This window comes from Taudactylus pleione, unplaced genomic scaffold, assembly GCF_031769625.1.
Source record: "Taudactylus pleione unplaced genomic scaffold, aTauple2 ptg000212l, whole genome shotgun sequence".
Lineage (NCBI taxonomy): Eukaryota > Metazoa > Chordata > Amphibia > Anura > Myobatrachidae > Taudactylus > Taudactylus pleione.
This window is the reverse complement of record NW_028284614.1, coordinates 11,371,829-11,393,678: the sequence shown is the minus strand read 5'-3', so window position 1 is coordinate 11,393,678 and position 21,850 is coordinate 11,371,829. Positions and strand designations below refer to the sequence as shown.

General features: G+C 47.9%; 1 protein-coding gene across 2 annotated transcripts in view; it reads right to left on the bottom strand.

The window, feature by feature from the left end:
* PACSIN2 (protein kinase C and casein kinase substrate in neurons 2) overlaps nt 1-2,168 on the bottom strand; it is a 78,538-nt gene extending 76,370 nt beyond the window's left edge. For both annotated transcript variants that reach the window (XM_088478318.1, XM_088478320.1), the window contains exon 1: nt 2,072-2,168. The gene's annotated coding sequence lies outside the window, so the exon portion shown is untranslated. The remainder of the gene's footprint in view (nt 1-2,071) is intronic.
* Nucleotides 2,169-21,850: the final 19,682 nt, after the last annotated feature.

Sequence of the window (21,850 nt, the reverse complement as noted above, 5' to 3'; positions counted from 1 at the left end):
ATGTGAAGTCCGCAGAGCAGGAAATCCTAGTAGTGCATAAACCGCTCACCACAGCTGAGAATGATGCACAACGTATTCTGTGCTGCAAACAGACTACAGAGCAGTGGAGAGAGGGGATATGGTCAGAGCAATCATCCATCACCATGCTGTATTAGCAAATGGGTCAGAGCACGACATCTACAGCCCTGACAGCGTGCGTCCAATACTGAAGCGTTCTGTAACGTTGATGGCGCATTTTCCTGGCATGGTCACTACCATAGAAGCCAATGTCAGCAGCAGTCACCTTATTACGGACTGATCACCTTCACCATGTTGCAGCATCTCTCTCCTGACAGGAGCGGAATCTCCCAAGACAACAAGGCGTCCAGCCACAGAGCGGAACAGTTTGACGTACAAGGCGCCAAGTACACTTCAAGCAGTCGCTCATGCAGGACACCTGCACCAAGTGAGCACGACAGAAGGAGAGGCTGACAGTATTAGTACATATGTAACGCTTAGAAACTGACATTTATATAAAAAGCACCATTAAACGAGTTCGGCTTCCTCAAGAATATAATGCAGGATCCAAATGAAAAACAACAATGGCACAATAAAAACACTGAAACATAGAATTTGACGGCAGATAAGAACCACTATGGTACCAAAGGTTTCAGTGCTGAATGCTATTCATGTATCAAATAGGTGGGTACAGACAATCCCACAGCGGAGAGTGTGGGGGCACCAGTCACACCGTCATTAGCAATAACGCAATCCTGCGGTAACGCCGTTTATTGAATGGAACACCATCAGGGACGAGTATACAGCACTGCATCCATGGACAGCCGGACATCGCTGGCTCTATACTTGCTGCAAACACTTAACCTTCAGCATAATAATAAGTAATGACCCAAAAGCCAACTACACAGAGACAGCAAGACAGGCGGCAACTATGGTCACTGCATACAAATCAACCATGCAAAAGTAGCACAGCATCAGCGTCTACATATATAACCTTAACCACAGATCGTATTGCTTGTGATATAGATCATTTCTCTAACAAAGGGGGCACTTCACTTAGGACAGCAGGGATGTAGCCCCCAGGCTATGAGCCCGAGCTATTACACCGACTGCATTGTGCCAGGCACTTAAACCGGGATGTGCACCTTACCCCGAATAATGCCACAGTAAACTGCATCACCCGGGTTAAGTGCCAGGCAAAATACAGTTAATGCACACGGTGAGCCCACGACTAGCCCAAAGGCACTAGTTAATGTGGTGCAAGCAGAAATCTGTGTTAAAGGATAGTCACAGCTTCACCACAGGACTGTTTAAATGGGTCCAGACCCTTAACCAAGGAGCTACTTACCCTCTGTGTTTACTTAATTGCTAATTGAATCGCCCTCATAGTGTCAACATAGCCCATGATGCTATGTACTAAGCAAATATGAAATCACATACATACACAGCACTATGTATATGCAGGTATGAATGGCATCTCTGTACAGCACTGCATACATTGTTGGTGCTATAATAATAATAATAATGTCAATGCAATATACATATGGCAAAATACAACATATGACAACTGTGCGGTGATATATAAACCAAGGCATATACTCAGGGTGCTCATTGGACTCCTGTAGCCAATGTAAAAGGCAGGACTATGACTGGGTTATTGTGCAGCAGGAGAGTGTAAAATCAAATATATATATTTTTTTATTTATTTTTTTTTAAATAAAAAGGTTACTGAGTGTATAATATAAATATATATATATTTTATTTTTTTATTATTATTATTTTTTTAAATAAAAAGGTTACTGAGAGTGTATAATATATATATATATATATATATATAAAAATATATATAAATAAAACACTCAGTAACCCTCCCATCTCATATACAATTACACATTATATATACACACACTGACCTGTATATGAGGTGGGAAGGTTACGGAGTATACACTGAATGGACACTATACATAGACATGTATACAGCAGGACTAGGTGTGTAGTGTGGGGGCATATATGAGGAGATAGGCTAGATAGACATACACCCGGCCAGCCCTCCTCCTTCCCGGGGCCGCGTTACCTCGTGCTGTCTCCGGCTCCCCGCCGCTGCCGCTCCCCGCTCGGTTCCCTGTCAGGCGGGAGCTGCTCCAGCATTACCCGGCCACACCCAGATACCACGACAGCTGCCAGGCGATTGGCTGACGCTAAGCCCGGCTATGACGTCATGGGAGGGGCGGGGCACATCACCCAAGCCTCGCTCTCTCACTCCTCACGTGACCGAGAGGAAGTTTGTGTGGAACGCAGGTCATGTGACCAGCAGAGTCTGACAGCTGAGGTCAGGAACTATAGGGGTCTATTGACTAAGCCTTGAATGGAGATAAAGTACCAGCCAACCAGCTCCTAACTGTCATGTCACAGGCTGTTTAAAAACATTACAGTTAGGAGCTGATTGGCTGGTACTTTATCTCCGTTCACTTTATCTCCATCCAAGGCTTAGTAAATAGACGTCATATTTATTTATTTATTTATTTATTAACAGTTTCTTATATAGCGCAGCATATTCCGTTGCGCTTTACAATTGGAAACATAATATAATATAAGTATAGCTGTTACTGTATTGGGAAGAGATAGATCCCCTTCGGTTTTTGTAAGATGACGTACTTACTATATATCTGGCTGTGGAGCAGGGCCAGATTAACAATGGGGCGGATTAAGCTCCAGCTCCAGGCCTTCAACATAAAATAGGCCCATTATTATGGCACTATGTGTTTAGGGAGACAGTGGGGCTCATAGTGTAGGGCAGGGGTATTATAACCAGTTGCCCTCCAGCTGCTATGGAACTACACATCACAGCATGCCCTGCCTCAGTTTTCCTATTAGGGCATTCTAAAACTGTGACAGGGCATGCTGGGCTGTGTAGTTCCACAACATCTGGGTCATGGGTGTACACAGCCACTTGGCTTTGAACACACCTGCACAGCAGTGGTCACAGCTCCTCAGTATAGGCCTTTGGACATTTTCATCCTAGGCCCATGTGACCCTTAATCCAGCCTTGCTAGAGGGTGGCAGGAACATACCCCAGGGCGTGAAATGTCTATTTATATATATATATATATATATATATATGTGTGTAAACACACACATATATATATACACGCACAGTGAAAGTGCGTAATTGTTGTTAGGAGTACATGCCTGCGCCACATCCTATCCAGTACCCCGCAAGGTAAGCTAACTCGGAGCACAGCATGACAGGCCCGACCTATGACAAGCGCAATAATTGCGCTTGTTTGGCGTCTCCGCGTGTCTTTCCTCCAATGACGTTCCATGAGAACTGATGAACCCAGGAGACTTACCAGTTGCAGAGCCATACAGAGCCCACACTAGACACTATCACCAAAAGCTACAGTGGGGGGCAATAGTGCTACCATCTGCCGGTGTATTTATTTACCACTATCATGTCCAGTGCACTGAAATGCCAAGCAACATCCTAGGCTCCAGGTTGGCCTTATATATAATATATACACATACTGTATACTTATATATATCTCTGCGTACCACTATTACACATTTGACATCCATATGTCTTATGCTAATTGTTGTTCTACCTGACCCAATGCATCTAAGACACATGGTTAAGTTGTACCACAGGTGACAACACCACCTGCACCAACATCTGCATTATATATTCAGGACATGTACCTTGGCTATGTATATTGTATAGCAATCTGTCTAGAGGGCTACTGTACCCAGCATGTCCACTCTACTGACAGGTTATTGGGTCAGTGCCCAGGTCTCCAGGATCGTGTTAATTCTATACTCTGACAATAGGTTATAGGGCCATAGTGTTGTCACAGGTTACTCTGCTAAAAATAGAGACACAAAGCACAGGGAGGTGTAAGAATTGACAACACCAAGATATATAGGAATACATAGGTATACAGGGAGCTATAGGAATTTACAGCACAATGGTGCTATAGGGCAAGAGATAGGAATGTGCAGCACAAGTCTGTTAAAAAAAATAATAATATATATATATATATATATATATATATATATATATGTTTCCACGCAACGCAAATATAACAGGAATAGGACAACTTTTCCATCACTTTTAATGATCTGGAATAAAACCCATCACCAAACAGGAGCCAGTGTCCCCACAACGGAGTAATAGTGAATTGCTCTGTACTCAAGCATCCACCGCAGCAACTTGCGGCCCCCATAATAATAGAACCCTTATGGTGGCCACACACATGGTGATCTGCCCACGATCAGCCGATGTGTACGATTTGTGTACGATTTCCCTTGAAGCTCTCCCCGGTAGCTCTGCACACGTTCTGCACACAATTTGGTGTCCAATCTTCAAACGATCTCTCCTGCATCCAGACTGTCACAGTGCATCGCCTCCTAGATTGTCAGATCTGCCCTACTGCACGGCAGATCTGACGATGCGATGTGCGACCAGCGGGGAAGCGCATCGCATCGTGATCATGAGTGGGGACTCACGATTTACTCACGATTTGGCCATATTTTACACGATCTGTCGTTCCAATGTGTCGGAATCGGCCAGATCGGGTAAAATATCGCTATGTGTGTGGCCAGCATAGGGCCATATTCAATTACAGGCGAAAACCCATTCATTTTCGCCTATTTCATTTTTCCCCGTATTCAATTGCAAAGAATTGCAAATAAAATTGGGGATAACTTTGCTCCTCAGAATAGCTGGCGAGAAAATGTGCAGAATTGGGGTTTAGGGGTGCTGGCTTAAAAAAAATAGCCTGCATCCCTGGGAATGGCCCCTAGAATTAATGTATGTCAAAATAAAGTTGACAAAAAAAAAATCGGGACACCCCAAAAAAATATTTTCCATTTTGGGGTTACAAAAAAAAAAAAAATAGGGAACACGCTTCTAAAATAGCTAAACTAAATCCAGAGGGGTACCATGGTATGCGGCAGGTGTCTTCTTCATTTCGGGGAGTAGCGGCAGGTGCATTTTTTATTTTTAAAAACCATTTTAGGGACTTAAAAATATGCTTGCATCTATTTTCATGTACCCCAAATTTGATGGCCATAGTTATTTTTCCCCTAAAAAATTGCTAAATGCTATTCTTCATCACCTTCTCAAAGCCGCATTAATGCACCTGCCGCAGCTATTTAAAATCCCAACTTCTCTTCAGCAGGCAAAAACGGGGGTACACATAGTGATCCCTCATGTCAGGACATCTTTAAGCGGGGCCAAGGATGAATTTCCCAAAAATTCCCATGTTTTTTTGCTGCTTCCTGTTTCGCCGGGTCCCGTTTTTGCGTCCTTTGAAATTGAATACCAGGATAAGTGGGCACGCGCACTATACTTTTCCGCCTGGATAACAGGTGAAGGAGGCAAATAAGTCCAGCAGGCGAAAAGTCTGGACTTTTCGCTTCAAATTAAATATGGGCCATAGTGAGCTACTGTATTGGCAGTGGCGTCCCTCAATGAGGTGACACCAGGGGCGGGGAGGGTAGTTGAGTGCGTGGCAAAAAGGGGAGTGACCTCACGGGACAGGGGACGTGGCTTCATGGGCAGGGGCGTGGCCTTGTGAGCCGAACCACCATTTAAGTCCGGGTGTTTTAAATTGCAGGCTCCCTCAGTGTGACCGGAGCCGAGTGCTGCACGTAATGCTACAGTGCAGCACCCTGCTCATGTCACTGAGGGGGAGTCGGCACTTTGGTGTCACCCCTGGGTGGGTGACACCCGGGTGCGGGCCACACCCCCTTCTGACGCCAATGTGTATTGGTTTACAGGGGGGACTGTAGTCTTCCAGCCTTATAGCTTTACTAGCTACTAACGGGAAAAAAAACACTCAAGGGGGGAAAGGTGTGCCAAATCCAGGTAACCCCACTAGAAAGTGATTTGACATGAGAGTGAATGAGAATGCAGGTCTGCTTCCTAATGACCATTAACCAATTCTAGACTTAACTGAGCACAAGCTAGGGTATTGCTGACAATATGAAGAGGGTACGTTTTAAGGAACAAGTTCTAAAGTATCAGTGAAAGTGACCCAGGAATGGAGTAATCCCTTCTAGTTGGAACCAGGGGCTCGATTCAGACCCGCTCGCTAGATGTGTACGCTCGTTCCCAGCGTATGCAAATTCGGCTAAGTGACGGCAAGGCGAGCGATCGCACGGCAAGGCATAATTATTTATTTATTTATTTATTTACAGTTTCTTATATAGCGCAGCATATTCCGTTGCGCTTTACAATTGTCAACATTGATAGAACAAAACTGGGTAATAACAGACAGATATATAGGTAGGAAGGCCCTGCTCGCAAGCTTACAATCTATAGGGAAATAGGCATTGATACACAAGGATAGGTGCTATATATTGCATCTTGGTCCAGCCACAATGCACAGTTTCTTGGTTGGCTGCATGATCCAGTCACACAGGAATGTCGGCCAAATGTCATGAGGATGTGAGAGAAAGACAATGTGTGAGGTTATGTGTGGACTGTAAAAGGGGATGTAATTAGATATGGTAACTATGAAGGTTGTGAGGGCGGTTCTGGGATCTGATAAGCTTGCCTGAAGAGGTGAGTTTTCAGGGATCGCTTGAAGGATTGGAGACTAGAGGAAAGTCGTATTTTGCGTGATAAGGCATTCCATAGAGTGAGTGCAGCCCTAAGAAAGTCCTATAACCGTGAGTGGGAGCAAGTAATGCATGGGGATGAGAGACGCAGATCTTGTGCTGAGCGGAGAGGTCGGGTAGGACGATATTTTGAGATGAGTGAAGAGATGTATGTTGGTGTGGTTTGGTTAATAGCCTTATGTGTAAGTAAGAGTATTTTGTATTGAATACGGTAGAAAACCGGCAACCAATGGAGGGACTGACAGAGCGGGGCAGCAGACGATGAACGTTTGGCAAGGAAGATAAGCCTTGCAGCTGCATTCATAATTGATTGTAATGGCGATAGCCTGTTTTTGGGAAGACCAGTAAGGAGACTATTGCAATAGTCAAGGCGGGAAATAATAAATGCATGGATTAGAATTTTTGCAGTGTCTTGTGTGAGATATGGTCGAATTTTGGATATGTTTTTTAGATGTATGTAACATGATTTAGAGACAGATTGAATGTGGGGAACAAAGGACAGTTCAGAGTCAAGGATGACACCAAGGCAGCGAGCTTGTGGGGCAGGGTGGATTGTCGATTTATCAACTGTGATGGAGAGATCATGTTGGTAACTGTTGTTGGCTGGTGGAAATATAATTAATTCTGTTTTAGAAATATTAAGTTTCAGGTGGCGAGATGACATCCAAGATGAAATTGCAGAAAGACATTCAGTGACACGGACTAGTACAGTTGGTGATAAATCTGGGGAAGATAGGTAGATTTGAGTATCATCCGCATACAGATGGTACTGAAATCCAAAAGAGCTGATTAGTTTGCCAAGAGAGGAGGTATAGATTGAGAATAACAGAGGCCCTAACACAGAGCCTTGAGGTACTCCAACTGATAGAGGTAGCGAAGAGGAGGCAGAATCAGAAAAACGAACAGTGAAAGAGCGATCAGATAGGTAGGAAGAGAACCAAGAAAGAGCAGTGTTCTTAAAACCCAGGGATTGTAGTGTTTGTATGAGAAGAGAGTGGTCAACAGTGTCAAAAGCAGCAGAGAGATCTAGAAGAATTAGGAGTGAGTAATGGCATAAGCACGCCCACTATGTCTTGGTGTGCGATCGCTTTGTGTATGTAGATGCCCACCAGCCTGTCTAAAGACGCCCACTTGCGCACGTCATCTCCAGGAAGTGTATGCAATCATCGGTACATCGGGTACCATCGGAAGCAAACGCAATGTTTGAGGTTGACTATACCCTACCGCAAGAACTGCGATCACTTCAGTGTGAAATACAACCAGGTGACGTGTCCTATGACGCTGCCTGTTAATTATGCACACCTCTGAAATGGCGTTAAGACGCAAAGGCACGCCTGCGTTCGCACCTCCACTCCCCCGTTGTTAATGGCCATCCCGTCACCACCCACAAACGGTTTATCCTGTCACTCACTCTGCTGGGCTGTCTATGCGCAACGAGTGACCGCTTCCCGATCTCTCTCACTAGTTCGCGTACGCGCACTGCGATGCATACGATGCATAAGCACGCCCACTATGTCTTGGTGTGCGATCGCTTTGTGTATGTAGATGCCCACCAGCCTGTCTAAAGACGCCCACTTGCGCACGTCATCTCCAGGAAGTGTATGCAACCATCGGTACATCGGGTACCATCGGAAGCAAACGCAATGTTTGAGGTTGACTATACCCTACCGCAAGAACTGCGATCACTTCAGTGTGAAATACAACCAGGTGACGTGTCCTATGACGCTGCCTGTTAATTATGCACACCTCTGAAATGGCGTTAAGACGCAAAGGCACGCCTGCGTTCGCACCTCCACTCCCCCGTTGTTAATGGCCATCCCGTCACCACCCACAAACGGTTTATCCTGTCACTCACTCTGCTGGGCTGTCTATGCGCAATGAGTGACCGCTTCCCGATCTCTCTCACTAGTTCGCGTACGCGCACTGCGATGCATACGCTAAAGTGGTTCAGTTGTTCAATATGTATAGCTCCTCCAGGTCAGATTCATGCTTCTACACGTGTGGCTGGCTTCTTCTGCCATGGCAGGAGTTATGGTTTCACTGCAGGTATGACACCGGGGCAGAGGGAACTGTGGCCCTCATTCAGACCCGCTCGCAAGCGGGTCGATGGTGGGGCACTGCGCACGCACCGCGTGCGAGACCCGAAGCAATAGAGAAATTCTCTCGCTCCGGGCTCGCTACAAACGGGGCGGCTGTCGATGTTGATCGACAGCTTGCCCCGTTCTGGAGGCGGGGAGGGGGGGTGGCTGGCCAAACGGAGGCGTTCCCGAAGGAACGCCTGCCGTTTGGGGGCGGCCCTACTGACATCACAAGTGATGTCAGTAGTGAGCTTCCGGCTCTATTAGAGCCGGAAGCTCACTGGGGCTTGCGGCAGATGAGACCCTACCACAAGGGTCTCGTCGCAAGCCCCGATGGTTTTGATGGTCAAGACTATCGCGACCATCACCTGGCCGCTCGCTAAAGCATTGGGTGGTCACCCACAGCTTGGCGAGCGACCAAGAGGCCGGCTTTAAAAAAAAGCGGCTGCCCTCGTTCAGAGCGAGCGCTCGCTTTTTGCGAGTGGCTCTGAATGAGGGCCTGTGTCTCAGTGTTATGTACTTTTTAATTTTCTGGAGATAATACAAATAGTTCCCCTGAAGGCACTTTTTACTTGGTTAGAGAGTAGAAAACTCAGGTGTTTTACTGAAGGCCAGAAAATTGTAAACTTGACACAAACTCTCCCAAGTCCCACAAGTGGTGCAGTGGTAATCTCCATCTGGAACTGTAATCCATGCTAATGGTAGACGTGGAGAAATCAGAAAGTGAAAATATATAACATCTATTGTTATAAACCCCGGTCTAAATTAGTTCATCACACGCATCACGGCAGAAGGGGGCAGGACCGCCGGAAAGGTGACAGTGTAGAGCTATACAGATGCCCCGGGTGTTTCTGCACACTGCAGGGTGCATGCCCAGAGACTGCTGCCCTCAGGAACCCTGCACCCTGGGCGACAGACCATTGGCACGTCCACCACTATGGCCCTGACTAACGTAGCATACATAGCCCTGTCTGGCTACCAGTATCATTCAGTAGGGGAAGGGGAGGACGTCTGGGAACATTGAGGACAAAGCAATCTCCCGATTGGCTGCATGTAGGGGGCTGGAATAAATGAAGAGCTTTAACTCATTGCATTTATTCACACACCCGTATTTTGGAATAGATTATATATTAATTTGTTGTTTATTACAGACTGCCTGCATGGGCTACATTTTATTGTACGCTATGTAACTGTTTCGTTTATTTATTACACAATCCTTACCGGCAGTTTTTTCCTTTAAAAAAGTTTTGTGAATTTTTTTTATTTTACTCCTGTCATATAATGTACTGTCATCATATATCTGTTTGCAGGAGAGGCTTCTGGGAATGGGTAAGTAATGCCTGGTTGTCGGGATGCCTCCTGTCAAAATACCGACAGCGCCATCCCAATGGTTGTTATCCCGACAGGGGTCGTGTAAGTATACTTACCCTCCTTCAGTCTCCCCCTAACCCTCCCTTCTTGTAGCCTAACCAAAACCCTCCCCACCCTGCACCTTAACCCTACCCGTTAGTGCCTAAACCCCCCTTAGTTCTAAACTTAACCCTTCTCTCAGTACCTAACCCCTGCATCAGTGGTGCCTAACCCTAACCTTGCCCCCTAAGGGTGCCTAGCCCTAACCTACCCCCAAAAAAACTACCGCTAACTTTTCCACTTCTCTACTCAGTTTACACTGATTGATACATCTCCCCCAATGTTAGGTCCCAGCAATGGGGAAAACAAAGAGGGTCAGATATTGATTTGGGCAGAAAACGGGCAGGTGTTCCCACATTGCGTGCATTGAAATAACTGGACATATTCAACCGGATGCAAGGTTTGCGTATTTTGCTGTGCAACCGCCCATACCTGTACGTTTGACTAGATACTCGTCGTTGTCAAAATTACCATCAGTGCGCACTTGCACTAGCCTACTTGGTGCAAATGATATGTCTGGAAACAGGCGCATTTACACTTACCTCCAACTCTCCACGTCCCACGGTAGTGTCGACTCGTCCTTTCTTAGCTTACATGAGCACGCCCCAAATTATAGCCCAGTCACTCCAATTATTTTGCAAGTGTAGATGATGAAATGTGTACGGCTTGGTATCACCCACATGTGCGCACACTCGGCGAGAAAACACAACAGATACGCAACGCAAACATGTTCAATTCAATATCACGCCCATAGGTGATCAGTTACAGTCCAGTGCCAGCGACTAATCACTGAAGCTGAAGGAAGAGAATCCCTCTCAGCAAGGCCGTAACTAGGGTAGTGCGACCAGTGCCATGGCACAGGGCACTGCAGGGTAGGGGGCGCTGTTTGGGCCTGTCACTTTTCCTGTTTATTATCATTCTCACTTCTCACTCTTCTTTTATCCCCAGCATCTCATGGCCTCCCCTATCTCTTCCCTGGCCCTTCCCCATGAGGCCATGGCCCTTTATCAGGTGCACTATCTTATGTCCCTATTTATCCCCAGTATCTCCTGGCCTCCCCTATCTCTTCCCTGGCCATTCCCCGTGAGGCCATGGCCCGTTTTCGGGTGCACTATCTTATGTCTCTATTTAAAAAATGTGTGTGTGTGTGTGGGGAGGGGGGTGCCAATGCTTTCTCTGACACAGGGCACCAAAAAGTCCAGTTACGGCTCTGCCCTTTAGCATTATAATAGGCACAAGTACTTGTGCCAGGTTGACCAGTGGAGCGAGAGGAGAACATGAAACCGTTCCAGAGTTCTATAAGTCAAAACTTAGTACAGGCACATAAACACTGGGCACGCACGTGCACCAACAGCCCCAAATCACGTCAATGTCAGTGATGATGTAAAAGAAGTAAGCAGGTGTAACCCAGGCTCCCGAATATCGGGAGCCGCTCCCGTCCCCCCCGGATAGGCAGACAGGCCTCCCGGCGGCCACCGTCCCTTCTGACCCCCCTCTCCCAGAGTAAATAGAGAAACCACCGCAGCAAGGGGGCCCGGTGACGCGATTCGCCCTGAATCGCGTCATCGTGGCCCCGCCCCCTGCTTTACAACGCTGTTTATTCCGGCATTGTGAAGAGGGGTGGGAACGCGATGACGCAATCTCACAGTCACGCCCCCGGCTCCGCCCCCAAAACGGCACCATTGTCCGGCCACGCCCCCCGCTGTAAGCTGACATCCAGCTCCCTCCCGAAAGGAGGGAGCTGAATGTCGGCAAGTATGGTGTAACCCAATGAATGAAATGCTGCTGATTTGTTCCTTATCCGACTTATTATTATGCAAAAAAAATGTACAGTGGTAAATATTTGACAGCGCTAAGCAACCTGTGGTTGTAGATTCTGGTGACGGCGCCGTACACAACGAAATGACTAACAGGAGAAGCTGTAATTTACAACACAGGAAGTCAGTAGCGTATTTATACAGGATACACCTAGAAGAGAGACTACTGCTGTTACCAGGCTGATGGCAGCACCATCTTTCTGGCAATGTCTTTAGAAATATGGCGTAGAAACAGGAGATAGCACAGACTTTGGCAATGTGCACTACTTACCTGTCTCATGTGCCATCTTTCCGAAGACACCATTGGAAAGATCCCAGTATATGTGTGTGGGGTGGATTGGGGTCCACCTCAGTTGTTAATTCGGCACTGGTGAAGCAACTCCAGTCCGTGTCAGAGGCCAGTTCTTTATCACATGCGATCTTACAAACAAGCACCATGAGGTGAAAACACAGTTGCCACAAATGCTGTTAGGACATGAGTGCAGAATGGGTGGGGCATGATATATCGACATTCGTCATGTCAACATGGTCATAATGATGACAAGCAGCATGGCGCTGTGCTTATCATGTAGACATTGATGATGCCGACGTGATAGAATGACGGCATACCCGTGGCCCAGCAGTCACTTACCCGGTACGTCGGATATGGTGGCTCCAGCATTGTCTTCAGGGGTCCCGGTGGTTATGTGACTGTTACTTCCAGCCGAGTCATCTGATGGAACGGTGGGCCTGATTTAGAGATGGACGCCGTGCTGATATTTAAGCAGTTGAGCAATGTTTTGCTACTGTGTATTCGCAAAATGTCTTGTAAGCCCTTACTGCGCACATGAACGATGCCGTGTGCTATTACCATTGCAGATACTTACCTCTCCGTTGGTGCTGCAGAAATTACCAGGTAAACATCACAGGTGCCATTTTCCAGAGATCTGCGCATGCGCAGTAGAGCGATCACCAGGAAAATGGCGCAGACGCCAGTTTGCCAGAGATTAGCGCATGCACAGTAGCTTCTAGCACAGAGCCAGAGGCTACTCGGCGCATGCGCCGAAGAGAGGGGGGCGAGGGGGGTGCACATAAAGGCTGCACGCCGGGAGGGAGGTGCATAAATTATTATTGTATGGTTTTATTTTTTTAATGTATAATTTTTTTATATTATTTAAGAGAAGATTAAGAGTGAGATTCACCATATAAAGCAGGGGTGGCCAACCCGCGGCTCTTTAGGTTTTGTGATGTGGCTCTCCCCCACTGGAACAGAGAATGTTGGCCTCTGAAGCAGTCACAGGCTAAAGAAGCCTCTGATTGCTTCAGAGGCCAGTGTTCCCAGTGATGCAGTGCGCAGGTGACGTAATGACGGGGCACTGCATATGGGGCAAAACTACAGGGGGCACTGTATAAGGGGCACAAATACAAGAGGCACTGCATAAAGGGAAAAACTACAGGGGGCACAAATACAGGGGGCACTACTCATACACGCATGCAGGGGGGTTCTGAGTACCTAGAAACCTCCCCCCCTGGCCGCCACTCCATTGCCGTGCAGCTGAATGACATATTTTTTTGTATTAAAAAAAGGAGCAGCCGGAGTTCAGGCCACTGTTCTTACACAGGCTGGAGCTGGGCTGGCTGAATGTAGGGGGAGCTGCTGCACAGGGCCGGCTCCAGGGGTTGGAGCACCCTGTGCCGGCTCTCTACAATGTGCCCAACCGAAATTGGGGGCGTGCAGCATCCATTCAGACTCCGGGGTCCCCGACCTCCTGATTTGACCACCCGCGGGCCACTTCGGGATGTTGGGGAGGGGTGGCACCCCTGTTCGATCGCACTGGTCGAACACCCCTAGAGCTGGCTCTGCTGTGCAGCTCCTCCCAGGAAGCTCTGATGGGGCATTGCAAGATGCCGCGTTGCCGCCGGGTGACTGTATTCCCGGCGCTTTCTCCTGGAGCTGCAGGTGAAGTTATGTGGGGGTGCCCAATGGGGGAGGGGCTGCGGGGGGTTACTGCCAGGGCGGGGAGGGGGTTGCCAGTGGGGGTGTTCTTTAATAACTGATGCTGTTCTCGTCTGCCTGCGCTTATGTTTGTTTTTTTTTGCGAAAAAGGTGTGTGTATGCGTCCGTCTGTGTCAGTGTGTCTGTGTTGGTGTGTGTGTCTGTCTGTCTGTCTCATTGTGTGTGTCTGTCTGTCTGTGTCATTGTGTGTGTCTGTCTGTCTGTGTCAGAGTGTGTCTGTGTCATTGTGTGTGTAATGCCGAACTGACTGTCCATCATCCAAATATATATAGCTTTTTGAGCCTATGCAATAATTATGGAATTTGACTGCCGTAGAAATATGCACAATTATTGATTTCACATGACAATATTTTCAAATCTGTATGGTTCTGTCCATTGTTATTGATTATATGTTTTATATGTGTCTTTTGTTTTTTTACATATTATATATATTGTTTTTTTATTTTTAACGTTTTGGCTAGTTTTGGGGATTGCCAGACACAGCCGCATCCATCAGCCGCTTGTGGTGTGGTGACCCCGCGACGTTAGGTCACTGTGGTTGCACGCGTGGCACGCATGCAGTTAGCTGATGGAACGCACGCAGGTGGTTCCTATGGCTACCTTGGGAGCGTGACCCGGAAGTGCGTCAGTGACTGAGGCCGGTGGGAGGTGGCTACACGCAGCGTGAGCTGTGGGGAAGCGCTGTGGACGGCACCCGGGTGGGGTATATATTGGTGATGGTAAGTGGGTTTCATTTGTTGTATGTGTATGTTCCTGATGACGGGGCTGTGTCCCTGAAAACGTTTGAACGTTTATACACGGATTTTTGGACCTTTTGTCGTCTCTGAGTGCCCTTTCTTTCATTGGATTATATATATATATATATATATATAAAATAAAATATTTTTTTGGTATTCGGAAACCCTCCTTTCAAAATCCTGCGTTTGCCACTGCTACTTTGGGGGCACTGTATAAGGGGCACAAATACAGTATTTTCAAAGTGCTGGGCTCGCCGCCAGCGTGACTAAACACGGGGGCGTGACACAAGGTCATGCTCCTGCAAACGTCATACAAAAGGCGTGCGCACAAAAATGGGGCGTGACCTTGTGACTGCTAGGCCACGCCCCATGTTTGCTCGCATTCCCTCGGCGCACGCATGCTATCGGCTCTTTAGCTTGACTACAGATATTTTTGGACTCTTTGCCTCCGACTGGTTGGCCACCCCTGATATAAAGTATTGTGTCAAACTTCCTATTTTTATTCTAGGAAAAAATACTTCTAATAATACTATAATTTAAAGAAAACATTTTTATCTTCTTGTATACTGTAATATAAAAATGATTTTATTTTTGTAATATTTTGCTGCTGCATGCGCAAGTCCGGGCTACCAGTGCAGTGAGTGGGCATGTGTTGCCAGGTTGTGCATGCGTAAAGAGGACCAGGACTGGCCCGAGGAATCGGTAAGTGGCTTTTTTCGCTGTCCAGACAATGTCACAGGGAAGGGGAGCTAAGCATTGCTCAAGGGAATCGGTATCATTCGCTTGTCCGGCGGTTGGAATCCCGACAGCGGCTGCCCGACATGGGTGAAAATCCCGATCGTCCCCAGGTATGTATTTACTAACCTAACCTTCCCTCCCAGTGCCTAACCCTAAACCCCCCCTTTAAGTGTCTAAACCTAACCACCCCTTCCCCGCCGCCTAAACCTAAGTCCCCCAGGGAGGTGCCTAACCCTAAGTCCCCCCCGGGGGTGTCTAATCATAACCCTTCCTCTCCCTAGCCTAACCCTAACCTCCCAGGGGGGATGTCTAACCCTAAGATCCCCCCCCCCCGGGAGCCCTAAACCTAACCCTAACCCGCGGCTTTCCGCGCTTGGCGCCCGGCATCACTTCGATCGGGATGCCGGGCGCCGGTCTCCCGGCGTCGGCAAAATGACAGGCGTCTAGATTTAGACGCCTGTCATTTAACCCTCGCCGGGATAAAGCAGTCGGGAAGCCGGCTGTCGGGATTAAGGGCCTGATTCAGAGCCGGATGCAATTAGCGCTCGCTCGTCCAGAAAATAGGGGTGGCTATTCAAATGAACCATTCGCTCTTTGCGGTCTGTTCACGCCTCTAGGTCTGAATGAGCGAACAAAACTTGCGGTCGTTTTTTGGGAAACTACGCCCCCTGGCCTCTCGCATCCTACGTCATGTCCGCTATTTATTAGATTAATCGAGTACATCGACCAGGGTATGAGCTGCTCGCTATTCTTGTGGTTGGTTTTTGCTACCACAATTATGCGAGCAGTTCTGACTATAAAATAACCCAGTGACGTGGTCAATGACGCTGCTGTTTTAATTATGCACACCCATAAAACGCCCGTTTTGACCTTTAAGCACGCCTGTGTTCGGATCTCCACTCCCCGTTTTCAAGCACCTTCCCCGTTACCACCCACATACGCCTCTTTCTGTCACTCAAATTATCAGGCATTCGCTATTTTGCGAGCAGATGAATTTCGACCGCACTGACTGGTTCGTGCATGCGTATAATGAACCGTACGCATGCGCAGTTGGGCAAACATCGCTCGGCGCGAACGAACGGCTCTGAATCAGGCCCTAAGTCCGCCGGCTTCCCGACTGCATACCTTGCTCAAGCAGCTCAGCAACGTCTTCTTGTTAAATTGTGGCATCAGGTTTTTCTATCGCTGTGTTACGTGGCTACAAAAAAAATATCTTTGCTACCGTTGCAAAATGATCATTAGGCCCCTAAATGTAAAATGTGAGGTTATATAATTTGGCACGACCTATAAAAGACTGCACTCAGATCAGTTTTCCTTTCAAGGTTTTCAGTGTCTTCCTGCCTGTTTGCCAGCCGGATACGGACACTGGCGTCACTGCTGCTATATATATGTACATCACTGACAGATCTAACTAAACGTGCATTCTGTGATCGCACAGCCGAAGCAGTTTATGGAGATTCCAGCCTAATCTTTGATGTGATCAAGAGACATTTTGTGCAGGAGCCTGGCAGCGGCTGAGACGGGTGACGAAAGGAGGGTCATGTGCGCCAGGAAGATGGAACAACTGAAATGAGCAGCTGAAAGGGACAGATGGTTAAAGCGGCAGGACGTTTACCACTAGCTGTAACAGAGATAACAGGAGGTCTGTGGTAAAAAAAAAAAAAAAAGAAACATGAAACGCCAATCCTAATACAACTCAGGAATATCGGAAACATTTATTGTAGGGAAGGGGGGGCCTTGAAACGGAGGGAGAATTGTGACTGTAATATCTCCCCTGAACGCTGCAGATCACATAATTATCACATACACCATAGCAACCGGGATGTAAATCTCAGTCTCGCTCTTTTTTTTTTTTTTTTAAAGGCTCCTTTCATCATAAATAGACAGCTTGATTTTTAACAAAAGACAAGTTACGTTTGTGAAATGTGTTTCATATAGAGATATAGCTAAATTCATACTTGCCTACACTCCCGGAAGTCGCGGGAGGCTGCCGATTGTTCGGGTAGCACCCCGCACCCCCGTAAGGGTATGCAGTCGGGATGCTAACGGTCTAAATGCCGACGGTCGGCATCCCGACTGTCTAATCCCAGCAAGTGTCTAATGACAGGCGTCGAAATCCCGACGCCTGTCATTAGACCTACACCGGGAGCCCGACACCCGGCTTACTGATCGAAGGTAAGATGGGCGCCGGGCACGGATAGCCGCGCGGGGGGGGGGACTTAGGGTTAGGCACCACCCCGGGAGGTTAGGGTTAGGCTAGGGGAAGGGGGAGTTAGGGTTAGGCACCCCCGGGAGGAGGCTAGGGTTAGGCACCCCCCCCGGGAGACTTAGAGGGAGGTTAGGGTTAGGCACTTGGGGGGAGGTTAGAGTTAGGCACCCCTAAGGGAGGGTTAGGGGGGGAGGTTAGGTTAGTAAATAGAAAAAATACTTACGTGTCGGGATCTTCACCGCCGGACTTCCGCTGTCGGGATTTCAACCACCGGCTAGTGGTGTAACTACTGCCCCCGCAGCCCCCGCGGTGGCTTGGAGGCGCTGGGTAGCTTGGGGGCGACGGGGGCAGTAGTAGTAACATCTGCCGGGCACCTGCTGAGTGTGTTACCAACAGGCGCCCGGCTCCTATTCAAACCCCCGGCGGCAGCCGGAGGACGGAGCTCCCTCCGTCTTCCGGGTCCCGCAGGGCACTATGGGAGTGATGTAATGACGTCACTCCCATAGTGCCGAGGAGCGGATGCCGGGGACGGAGCTCAGGAGTGAGCTCCGTCTTCCGGGTCCCTCAGAGCACTATGGGAGTGACGTAATGACGTCACTCCCATAGTGCCGAGGAGCGGACGCCGGGGTATAGACGGCAGCAGCACTGGAGCGGGGATAAAGGTAAGTGTTTGTGTTTTTTTCTTTTGTGTGTGTGTGTTTGTTTCTGTGCGCGCGGAGGGGGGGAGCAACTACAGGGGCCTAACTACAGGGGGCTAACTACAGGCGGCTAACTACTAGAAGGGGCACTACAGGGGGCTAACTACTAGAAGGGGCACTACAGGGGGCCCTGCATAATAGGCACTACTACAGGGGGCACTACTTTAATGGGCACTACTACAGGGGCCCCTGCATAATGGGCACTACTACAGGGGGCCCTGCATAATGGGCACTACTACAGGGGGCATTACATAAGGGGCACTACTACAGGGGGCATTGCATAAGGGGCACTACTACAGGGGACATTGCATAATGGGCACTACTACAGGGGGCATTGCATAATGGGCACTACTACAGGGGACATTGTAAAAGGGGCACTACTACAGGGGGCATTGCATAAGGGGCACTACTACAGGGGGCATTGCATAAGGGGCACTGAAACTTTTTTGGCATGGGGAAGCAAAATGTATAGTTACGCCACTGCCACCGGCCATGCGGTAAATCATACTGATTCCCCCATAAGTGTAGGCAGACCTCCCGCATCCTGCCATCTTCCTAGTGAAATGGGCAGGATGAGGAGATTTCATGGGGAATTTGCGGGTCCGTCAGGAGTAGGCAGAGCCAAACGGCGCCATTTACGTAATTTAGCCCCGCCCCCTCATTGCGGACCTGCGAATAGCGAACTTTTACGGGAAAGGTGCGGGGCCTAACTACGTTACCAGTCCGGCGTTAATCTGGCACTGATCAGGCTTTAAATTGGCAAATAGAGCAACGATGGGGCTTCCAAGCAAACCTTTCACTCCAGTCAGTAGCCATATTGTCATATAACAGGTGTAAGGACACCTTGCCTTTCCTGCTAATTAATGTTATTCTGGTGTACATGTGTAGCCAATCTGTCGCTCTCTAGCTGTAATAGAACTACAAGTCCCAACATGCTAATTTACTCCTATTTTTTTTTCCAGTGAAATCAAAGACCAATCGCTAAACAATCCTGCACACGGAATGTGCAACTATAAACAAAAAACTCTGTGGTCTCTTTTCTGGATGAAATATCTGGTTTTCGTAGCCAATGCTGCATTACAGTAAGAATGTGACAGGTTAGTGATATTTTGGAACATCCTAGACACATGTAAATGTAAATGTGTTGTAAAAAAGTAAAAATACCCCTATGTTGCAATTTATTTTATTCCGGAGACGTTTCAGTCACATATTAGTACAGTGACACTGGCTGTTCCATTAGAAAAGAGGAACAGTGTATTTCCGGTTATACCTCACGGCAGACTGCATATAATGGAGCTGGAAGCAAGCTGTGCCTAACCGCAAAGTGTGTCCCAGAAGAAAAAGTATAGTTTGTACCCACGTAGAAATGGCCCCACCTCGCTGGCAGCTCCGCTGAGCAATGAGGCCCTCATTCAGAGGTGCTCGCAAGAAGCGAGCGCTCGTTCTGAAAGAGGGAGGCCGCTTCATTTTTGAAGTGCGGCCTCCTGGTCATTAGGTAAGCTGTGGGTTACCACCCACACCTTAAAGACTGACCAGGTTGATGGTCGCGATGGTGAACACCATCGCGACCATCGGGGTCTCGGCAGCCGCAATCTCCAGGGAGCTTCCTGCTCTGAAAGAGCTGGTTTGAAGCGCAGTTGAAAAAGACGAATGTCGTGGGGATAAAAACTGCCCTTGCTCTTTCCTGGCCAGTGTTCTGTCCTGCCAGCAAAGGTTCAGCCTCCCCGTTCAGTGGCAAATTCAGGATTTCTAGAGTCAGGTTTCCTAATGCCTGATATTGCAGCGAGTGTGGCCAGCCCATGGCAGGGCATAATTAGCACTGATCAAGCTGTAGCCTGCCTCATACATAGCGCAGTCAATATAATACTTCAGGCATATACAGGGCTAGTTTCTGAGGCACATTAATTTATTTCATATATATAACATAGGTGGTCAGAAAAAGGATAAACATCCCATAATACATATACATACATAGTATGAGACAGAACTGAGCTTTCTAAGCGCACATTGTGCCACCTCATGTTCTTACGCCTGTCTCTTCTTACTGGCAGCTGCTCTCTCGTCTCTCTGTATCCATAGCACTGAATAATAGCTGTGATACCACTACTATTGTGGTCATGATTGAGTAGGGATGCCCATCGATGATTGATGGTTTATTGACGATGCTGAATGGTTTTTCCATCGCTGGGAGATAACCAGATGGCTTACCTACTATACATAGACGTCTAAGTGTAACCGAATGTTTTTTTTTCAAAGTTCCGGGGCATGGAGCATAGCTTTGCCCTGTCACCTGCGAAGATCCACCCCCAGGTTCTGATTGGCCCATGGGCCAGTCAGTCAATGATCAGGGATGACCATTGGTTGTTGAAACCATCGATGGTCATCCACTACATATTTGTTAACCATTGATGGTCACTTGCTATATGGCCAATGGAAACCACACCGATGGCCAACCCTATGATTGAGCTTGCGGCTGGGAGGGGTTTCCGGGTAATTGGAAACCCTCCCTGCATTTGCCTATGCTGTTCTGTGGTTCCAAATTGCAGCCTTAAATACAGCATCTGCACTTCCATTCAGGCCTCACCTGTCCCCATTATGCCTATTAACTTTTTACCCCCCTCCCTTTAGAATATAGGCACCCACATGCAGGATCCTCTACCTTACGCACCACATCAATCCACCCACCGTCTTCCTCACGTGTTGCTGCCATGTCTTATGCTGAATGGATCATGTGTGCATTTTGCTCATGATGCACCCTTTCATCTTATTCTGCATGGCTATAACGTTTCTGTCTGTCCTCTCTGCCTGTCTTCCTTGTCTCAGGCCGAATTCTGATGCTGAGTTTTACGTGAGTATCCCTACAGCCTTGCGTGTACAGTCGCAGCGCCCAGTATTTTGCATCCTCAGTCACAGTGAGTCACCATCATTAGTATCAGCACTTACATCAGCCCCAAGCTGTGTGCATCAAAAACAGGTGTTCCTTCGTCATACGCATGCCTTGGAGTAGCACAGAAGCCTAACTCTACGCCCATCACACTCCCATGAAATAGATCTCTTGCTTTTGCAAGGTAGCCACCCAGTTTGCACACAGAAACACCCAATTCACAGATATAAACAGCCGTGCGCAGAGCCTCCGTCTTGGTGCTAGATGTATCCTCACTTGGACTTGCATTCGGCGCGCAAAATCAGGCCCATTACGTCGTTTGGTACTCCCGCGTCTCTCACCCACTGTGCGATGTTTCTGTATCGCTTAGATTTTTTGCTCTGTACTCACACTATGGCGAGCTGTCACGTATTGTACTCCTGCTCAGTAACTGATATGTCCAGATGTTTATCTCCCGTACGGCGCTGCTGACTCTTTGTGGCACCTTATAAATAAAGGATAATAATAGAATAACAATAACCTGCTTAATGGTCACCCCCTGACATTTATGTACCCGGTGAAGGTATGTAGGTATGAGACCAGCGGATGCATGGCCGCCAGTCTCAATACCGTTAGTGTAATCCCGGCATAGGATCTAACATAGGCGTCGAAATACTGACACCTAT